At 37.8% G+C, this 9279-nt stretch overlaps 1 protein-coding gene and 1 pseudogene across 24 annotated transcripts in view; one reads left to right on the top strand and one right to left on the bottom strand.

Moving 5' to 3' along the window:
- Positions 1-592, top strand: part of LOC148732437 (uncharacterized) — a 23810-nt gene extending 23218 nt beyond the window's left edge. For all 23 annotated transcript variants that reach the window (XM_088755766.1, XM_088755759.1, XM_088755755.1 and 20 more), the window contains one exon: positions 35-592. The gene's annotated coding sequence lies outside the window, so the exon portion shown is untranslated. The remainder of the gene's footprint in view (positions 1-34) is intronic.
- Positions 341-8554, bottom strand: LOC148732436 (uncharacterized; annotated as a pseudogene). Its single transcript, XR_015999559.1, has 6 exons — positions 8420-8554; positions 8228-8287; positions 6682-7509; positions 5689-5772; positions 5096-5182; positions 341-2307 (listed from the first exon to the last, which is right to left on the bottom strand). The product of XR_015999559.1 is annotated as an uncharacterized LOC148732436 (transcript).
- Between the last annotated feature and the right edge of the window lie 725 nt (positions 8555-9279).

The raw sequence follows: 9279 nt of genomic DNA, 5'->3' as shown, positions 1-9279 counted from the left end.
CCCCACTCATAATCTTCTTTAACTTCTCTCCTAGGTGTCTTCTAAAAAACCATGGACACAAAAGCTGTGTAACTTCAATGAATGTCTTCCAATTAGACTTTGGATGTGATTTCTACTTACCTGGTATACTGAAAAATTCGCAGTAATGATGAAATGTTCCAAAAAGTCTTTGTATGGTTTACTACTTGTGTATTGTTGACAGTAGTGTACAGTCCTGTCTGTATTACAACTGTTCTGATTTTCCATAGTCCCAACTTTTACATCTGTTGTCAAAAGGACAAGAAAGCAAGAGCTTCCAGCATACTGGGGTCATTAGTGATACAGTTCAAGCGGGCACTAATTCCAGAACCAGAATTTATTTTTCATTAGCTTCAACATTTACCACTTGACAATGCAAGCGGATTAATAATCTACTAACCATGAAAGAATGACACAGATACAAAAATTTTCTAAATTACACAGTTCTTAGAATTGCTGTTTTTAAAAATATATAGCATTGTATTGATCAATGCATTACACTCATGACAGTGAGAAATATGTTGCATCAAAAAGGATACATTTACCTGTAAAATAAAGATCTCTGTTTGAGTTACTTTCAGTCTAAAGTAATTAATTTTATCACAAGCATTACCATTTATAACAGAAAAATAATTCTTTTGATCATGAAACTTGACACACCAAAGCTATGGGGTGTCAAAGTCTGATCAAAGATTCTCAACCAAAGTCTATGTGGTTGGCTATTGAAAAGTCCAAATTTGAAGTGATGTGGCTTTTGGCTGGTTATTTAAATAGCACCACCTTGCAAATATAGTTCTGACAAATGTTAAATATTCACCCCAATGATACTCTGGCTGAAAATATTAAAAACATATAACCCAGGTGTTGTGGTGATCAATGGTACCATGTTCTGTTAACATTTTTTTTCCCTTTTTGATTTTGTTACATGCAGGTTCATTTGTTTTTGTTTTTGCCATGTTTAGCATTTTGTATCTTTCCTTTTTGTTTGGTTGTTTCTTCTCCTGTTACTTTTTTTGGTTTTTATTATTATGAAGTGTAAAACTTTAATACAAAAGATCCTAAAAGGAGAAAATCAATATTGAGCGTGTCTCTTTAAAAAGGATTGGAATAAAAGCAGCATGATATCATACAGGGCAATGCTGTATAAAACAACATTGCCATCAGCAAGTTAGAGTGCGACTCTTTGACTTGTCTTCTAAAGTTGAGAATATGATAATTCTAAAGGTTTGTTTGTAACTTTACTTTGTTGGTGAAATGTTATCCACTGTGACTTCGAGCATTCATGAAAATTAATCACTTCATTTTCTGTGTCTTTCACCATACTGGGATACAAGAAGCCTCTGTGCAAAAGTTATATGTTGCAGTTTCATAAGCCCTGGTTATTACTATGACCTGCTTGTTATGTTTCCCTTGCACATACTGCAACAGACTAGGTTAGATTATTTACTAAATATTAATAATATATATCGATTTCTATCGCGCATTTCCATGTAAATGCTCTAATGTGCTTTACAACACTGTGCGGGGGACTTTTCCAGACCGCCGGCAGCAGTTTACAATTAATAAAAGAGAAATTTTATACAGATGCCTCCTCCCCCCATTCCCAGTAAACAGGCCAGACCACATCACAGTAATCTTGTGATGTGAGTTCTTTAATGTCCCCTGCCGAAATTAACTAATTGATAGGTGCAGGAGATGTCCTTTCCGAGAAGATGAAGCAATGTGAGTGAAGTGTATTGCTTAAGGACACAACGTCAAGCCCCAGCTATGACTTGAACCCAGGCCATCTGACCCAGAGTCCAGCGCACTGACCACTGGACTACTTGCGCCTCACCCTACTACTGTAATTTTTCTGTACAATTTTTTTTCCTTGGCAGCCAATAGATCAAAATGCATCAGGCTAGCTAGCTAGTTGCTTACTGATTTGCTGTTACAAGGTTGCTGCATAATTTTCCCTCGTTGTACAGTTCGTAGATCCCACGGCCAGTTGCAAATATCGTTGGCCACGTCATACCTGTTACAAGCAGCAAGAGCTTCTACAAAGTCTTCCATTGAGGGCACTTTTGAAAAGGTGCACAGAGTAGCAATGAGTAACTGTTGGACTTCTTCCTGCTTTGTAGTCAATTTCTATCAGGTCCAAGTCTTGCTCTGAAACTTTCAAGACTTGCCCAACGGAACGCCAGTTTTTTTTTGTTGGTGTCTCTAGGGGATCCAGCATCCTCTGCACATAGTGCAACAGTATTTGATTGTCATGGTTGCACAGCTGTGGCATTTCAGAGACTTTACAATCTAAGAGTTCAATGGAAAACAGTCTTAATAAGAGTACTGGTAATTGAGCTAGTGTGATTGTAACATAAAATCTCCTATTTTGTAGTACTAGTAGAATGTATTATTAAGAATACAATCTTTGCAGGGAAGGAAACTTAATCTTGGTAGTCTTGAAACACTACAGGGTATGAGTTTACTTGATGATGATTTTGATGATGATTTATTTAACTCAGCTCGGTTTTACAAGATATATAGGTTAAATTTACATAGCAACAGTACAGCAAAGGAATAAGGAGAAAAAATTTAGCAATACGAGTAGGTAGCTAGTTAGGATCATCCAAATAGCAAAGGCTAATCTACTGGATGACCCTAATTATAAGATATATGTATATGTGCACGATCCTTCGCAGTAAGGCACTATTTAAGCAATAGTGAAAGACCTGAAAAAAAAAAATTCAGGCCTGTACAGGCCTGAATTTTTTTCAGGTCTGATTTTCACTATTGCTTAAATAGTGCTTTACTGCGAAGGATCGTGCACATATACGTTTCATAACCGCAGTTCATATATATGTATTTCATATATATTTGTTGTTTGATTTATCATCTATGGGTTATGTCGAATTAATTTGATGGCCTGCTCCCAGTTGGCTTGTTAGCTCAATTGGTAGAGCGCTGCACTAGTATCGCAGAGGTCAGTGGTTCGAATCCCGTACATGTAGGCCTGAATTTTTTTCAGGTCTGATTTTCACTATTGCTTAAATAGTGCTTTACTGCGAAGGATCGTGCACATATATGTTTCATGACAGCATTTCATATATATGTATTTCATATATATTTGTTGTTTTATAAGATATAGTTAATTACTAAGGGCAAAATAAAGAATAATTTTTTTTCTTTAATAAAAAATTTCCCACACACGAGATTACTGTGTGATGGATGTCCTCCCCTGGGGTGGGATGGATGGGTTAGGACAGCAGGTCCACATCAGCTATTACAGCTGCCAATTAATCAAGCTGCTTAAACAAATAAATGAACTTCAACTATTACTTCATGCACTAAAGTAGATAATTAAAAAGAGTAACAATTAAGTATAGAGTTCTTCAGGGTTTTGCAAAATATTCTAAGAGAATTTGAATTAATTATACTTGTAGGTAAGGAATTCCAAAGGCGAGGGCCAGTGAATTTTAGGGACTCGGTAGGCCATATTGAGTAGTATTAACTGAGGCTACATAAAGATTTCTGTTACGTGATTGCCTCGTTGAGTAGGAATGAACAGAAGATGTAAATTTGAAATATTTATTGAAACAAGGGGGTAATAGTCTATGTGACCACTGATAAACAAAACAGAGAATCTGTAATTCAATAACATCATTGAACTTAAGAAGATTGAGGGATTTAAACAGAGGCTCAGAATGGGATTTTGGTTCAGAGAAAGATATTATTCTGATTGTTTGTTTTTTTTTCGGATAATAAATAATCGTGTTAGAAATGAGGGAAAGGTTAAACCCCAGACATGGACGCCATAAGTGAGGAATGGATAGATAAGGGAGTAATAAAGCATGACAAGACTATCTTTGTTGACAAAGTATCTCACTTTAGACAAGGCACCTACAGTTTTGGATAGTTTCAAACAAAGCTCATTAATATGACTTTCCATGTTAAGTGATAATCAAATGTTATGCCAAGGTACTTAGTGGATTCAACTTAATGCAGTAAATAGTTTGAACCCGGGGGTAACATGTGAAGGTGTTAAGTCTGATTGTCTGGGTGAGTGTAGTCCTGAGAAGGACTGTTGTCGGTGGTAGTGACTGACGTTTCGACAACCTGTGCGGAAGTCATCATCAGAGTCAAGTGAATGATCGTTGTCAGTAGATCTTGTCTTCCGCACAAGTTGTCGAAACGTCAGTCACTACCACCGACAACAGTCCTTCTCAGGACTACACTCACCCGGATCATCAGACTACACCTTCACATGGATTCAACTTGTTTAACAAGTACATCATCAATTTTGATTCTTAATGACAGTTAGCTGATTAGGTTTAAGTTTACTGGAATGAAAAAGAATAAGGTTAGTTTTAGAAATACTAAGTGCTAATCGATTACATTTCATCCATTCAGCAACAGATTTAAGTTAATGATTTAGGGCTGTTTCAATTAATTGCAAGGTGACTAAGGTTTTTGCTAGAAAAATGTTAGTATTGTCAGCAAATAGATAACATGTTAGTAAGCTATAGCTTACAAACATTTCCCAATACTAATCTAGCTAGAAGTATTGGGCAAATCGTTTACATATAATAAGAATAAAAGGGGTCCTGAAATAGATCCTTGTGGGACACTTTCATTTTACCAACCATTCATGAGGCTATAGTTGTGCATTTCTCACCACACTAAGCTACAATCTGTGACAAAATTGTTGACATATTGATCTTTTTAACCCCTCATTACATTACTTCAATTTTTTTCTCTTTTGTCCCTGTTAAGTCAACCTATTTGTCCCTCTTCCCCCCTCCAAAAAAAAAAAAATAAACCAATGTACTGTTATTTAATGAACTTTTAGCTAACATTGAATGGGGGAGGGGGGGCTGTTAATGACTTGACAGTGTGGTAGAAACTGTTATTCTTCACATAAATAGAGTCCTTTTCACATGATATGTCAATCAGTTTTGATGCTGAGTGAAAGAGGAGGAGAGTGCCTGTGAGAGAAGATTAAATACAACATCTGATGGCAAACTCAACATGTGATCTATGCATTTACAGAGGTAAACAAGGTAGTTAACTTTGTCTAACAAAAGTGGGATGTTCACCTCACCTGTTGGAATCAAATCAGTTTTTGGCTATAGGTCTTGTCCAAGCCTACCACTGAGACACTCCTCATGATCATCAGCCTCTAGTGCATCTGAGAAAGAAAAAAAAAATAACCACTTAAATATCCTTGACTCCCAGAAGTGATTAACAGGTAACTTCTAATAGAGTCCAGCACAGTAATGAGAAAATACAAACTTAACAGGTAGAGGTTGTTACCTCAATCTAACAGTAAATTCTCTGAACTAAACTACAGGGAAATTCTGTGGAACCTTGAGGGATTAAGAATCAACTATCAGATCCTGGGAGTTTAGGGGTTTCAGGATCAGTATTTTCTATTGCTACTTTTCCATACATTTTTAAGTTTCCACTGAAGAGGTCAAAAATCAAGAGCATATTTCATTCTTTGTTTCTATCCTACCAATGAAATAACTTTTGCTTTTTGCACATTTCAGCTTCTCTGAGATCAGTCAAAGAGAAGTGTGGTTAAGAAATGTATGTCTCTAAATTGGTCCATTTCTCCAAAAGGCTTGTTCGGTAGATTGTATGATACACAAATATTGATACACAAGTCAAATATTGTGTATTGGTAGTCACTACCTTCTACAGTTTCTGTTGAGCCTGCATCTCTATCATCAGAACCTCTCACGTCTCTCAGGGGTATACTCTCATTTGGATTTGTAACTGCAACATAGCATTGCTGTGTTATTGTATTTATTTAATCACTTTCACCAGAGTATGGTGAGGGTCTCACAACAGAGCGAGGCTCCAAATTGAGTGCGCCCAATATCCCACCCATCCCACCCCAGGGGAGAACATCCATCACACAGTAATCTCTTCTGTGGGAAATTAACGTCTCCTACCCCAACCCTGCAGGAGACGGGACCTCCATTTATTTGTCCCTATCCGAGAAGACTAGAATATCTAACCATTTCTTGATGTTAAAGAAAGGTAGCAAATTCTTCTCAATTATTTTAAGACTCTGAGTGTTGGTCTGGCCGTGGCTTGAACCCTCGACCTCCCGCACAACAGTCCAGCGCTCTATCCATTGAGCTAACCGGGTGCTGAAAGTTTGTATTAATTGTTTATTAATCAATAAAGTACACCCTCGATGAAGGCACAAATGAATGCAATAATGTTACTTGGAAATTTCAGAATGGGAGTGATCACCCATTCTGTACCCAGCTAAAATGGTTCCTTGCTAAAAAAAAAAGTGTCAAATGGAAGAGAGAGGTTACTGTGCTAATTTATCAGGGAAAGAGATGGTTGTGGTCCTTCAGATCAGATTAAAAAAGAAATGATTTTGGACATGGGATGGTCATCTTATAATCACTACTTGCTTAGTCTTAACTGTGTATATCTGTATGAAACCTCACTTAATCATGATAGTGAAACTTTTTAAATGATAAGAATTGATCAAATGTTGCTTCAAATTTTAATAAGTTTCAATTTGTTAAAGAAAATCCAGATGAACTTGACTCTTTGACCTAATACATCAGAGAGGAATATTATTGGACCAGCAGACTCAATTTACTCAAAGGACCTATAAATATAGTTAAACAAATCCTTAGGCAATAATAGATATAGAAATACCGTCAGGATGTGATTGTTTCCAACAGTAGTAGAAAAATGCTGCCAAAACAAAAACCAGAGTTGTAGCCACAATGGTAATCAAGGCTATAGATGTAGCCGACACTTTTTCCCCTTCTTCTTGTGTTGACCTCTTGTATATAACTGCCTTTGTTGTTGCTGGAAGCGAATGTTTTTTTTCGGATTTGAGTACAGGCTTCTTAGTGTCTTTCGTTGATGCTGTACCACTTAAATTCAAGTTAAAGTCATCGACAGGGGATCAACAACGGGAGTGGGTGTGGTTACGTCATAAGTCGCTGTTGTTTTTGTAGCATTATCCGCAGTCTCCCTTATTTCCTTGCAGAGGCTATTCTGATGGGTCTCGAGGCACTGCCATTCCCTACCCATTCCAATGTCTTTACAGTTTTTCAGTCTGGCAGATTCATGAACGGTGGGACAGCAAAAATAGCATTCCTGGCAAAAACCATTGTGGTCCAGAAAATGTCTTTCAGGGCATTTGTTGCCACATTTGCGGTTTTGATCAGGGGTGCACTGCTGAATAATGTTCTTTAATCCACAGTCATGACACGATCTGCAACTCTCAATGCTATCATGTTTGTCAGAGAAAGTCTCATTCTCTATGCAAGGTTCACATTTAATGGTGGTGTAATTTGAAATTTTTGTACCGCATAGCGGTGTGAGTCCCAGTCCTTCTGGGGACTTGGGACATGCTATGCACTCCGTTTGAGCCTCTGGAGTATCGGGAAAGTATCGTAAGAAATTTCGCAACTGGGAACATCTTGCCGGCTTTCCTGACGCTAACTGTGACCACACTGCTAACAACAGGATCAGCTAAGACAGGAGCCGAGAGAGAAAAATATCAGCTCTCTGCCGTTTTTGAAATGTATCATGTCATTGACTACATCGTTGTGAAAATATACGGATCATTTAAGACCTTCCCCAGTTTTGTTTGTTTGTTTGTTTTCTTCGTTTATACCGGTCGGTGGAAATCTATCGAAGCGGCCGAAAAAAGGGCGCTTTAACCAAGTTTGAGTGCGTTTGTCAAACACCGGCAAAATTCAGTAATAGCGCACAAGGTCGCTAAAAATCTTCGTTAGGGAATGTTTGTGCCCCGAAGGCCCCCATCACCACAAAACATACGTCTTATGTGAAGACTCATTGCAGGGGCTATTTCTTGGTCAGTTTTTCACCACATAGCTCTTGACAGTAGTGTAGACGGATTCTATGTCAAATCGGGATGCATGTCAAGTTACTTAGATTTTAGCTTGGGCATAAGGGTTTGCCTGACAAATACGGCGCATCAGAAGTGAGAAGGTGAAATACGTAAATTTAATTACTTATGTCAGAACCGAATAACCGAATAACCGAACAACCGAATAACCTCTTAGATAAAAAGGCTGTGTATTTTCTAAATGTTCCATTTCCATTCCCATTGAGAAACAATTCGAATCAAATCAGTTTCGTCAATGGTTGTCGTGGAAAACGTTTTCGGTCAGTGGACATGTATTCACGAATGAAAGCTTACGCACAGGTATCTTCAACTATTCACCTTAATAGCGCCTTTCATACCGTGCGTGTTACCATTATTGAGTTTGCATCTTTTGTTAACCTGTGGTAAGAGATAAAATGAACATTCACGCTTAACTTGATCTTGCCGAAAGTATACCAGAATACGGTAAAAAAAAACTGCTGATCGAGCAAGTGTAAAATAAGTGCGAATCATCAGTTTCTGCTTGCCTACCGTTTGTGCTCTTCCACTCTCGATGCTGAAAAGTATGGATTTTTTTCGGTCAGAAAACACAAATTTCCGTGGATAGGAAGCTGTTATAATTATAAAGCCTTTCTTTAGCCCTATGAACGGTCTTAGTGGCAGAAACAATTATTATTCTACAGAAGTCGAGAAAGTTCATTAAAGTACTCTCATAAGAAATAGGGGATTCCCCGTTCCAAGGAGGTCAGGAAGAGGTAAAGTAAAACTACTATCGTAGGCTCGCTTTTCGGCTCGTTTCGAACTAACACGGTCCCTTGCAGCTTCATGTGGCAGACACTTATACTGAAATAGCCAACTGTATTTGTAGTAAGTGTTAAGATCATCGAGGAAAGAAAAAAATGTAGAATCACTATAACGCATTGACTACATGACGTAGTCGCGTAGGGGATTCCCCGTCCCAGTGAGATGCTAAGTGCCATGTAAATTGCCATCACGGTCATTAATGCAACGTTGTACATCTCTAACGTATCAAAATAAGATTTCCAGATATCAAACGAAATGAAGTGTTCGATTAAATCGGCTAGAAGGATCTTTTACTTTTTTTTTCCAACTCTCCTCGATCGGTTTAACAATTGTTTTCCTCGATGTTAAGATAAGAAATTGCTGCGTCATTACGACAAAGGATTATGCAAATTTTAAAAGCTTCGAGTTGCGGTCAACTACTGCGCAGACTTTATTCTTTGGGAATGTGAAGGCCGTAAGTCATACTTAGAAAGAAAGAGAAAAAATAAACAAATTGGTTACTGCGACACTTTTTTCGAATGTGGCAAACGCTTTTGATCACTTTATGAAGTTAGAAGCGCACAGATGTGGCACTTACTAGAAGGGAC

The sequence above is a fragment of the Stylophora pistillata genome, chromosome 4 (assembly GCF_964205215.1).
Source record: "Stylophora pistillata chromosome 4, jaStyPist1.2, whole genome shotgun sequence".
NCBI lineage: Eukaryota > Metazoa > Cnidaria > Anthozoa > Scleractinia > Pocilloporidae > Stylophora > Stylophora pistillata.
Note: the sequence above shows the minus strand (reverse complement) of the source record. Positions and strands in the feature narration are given on the sequence as shown.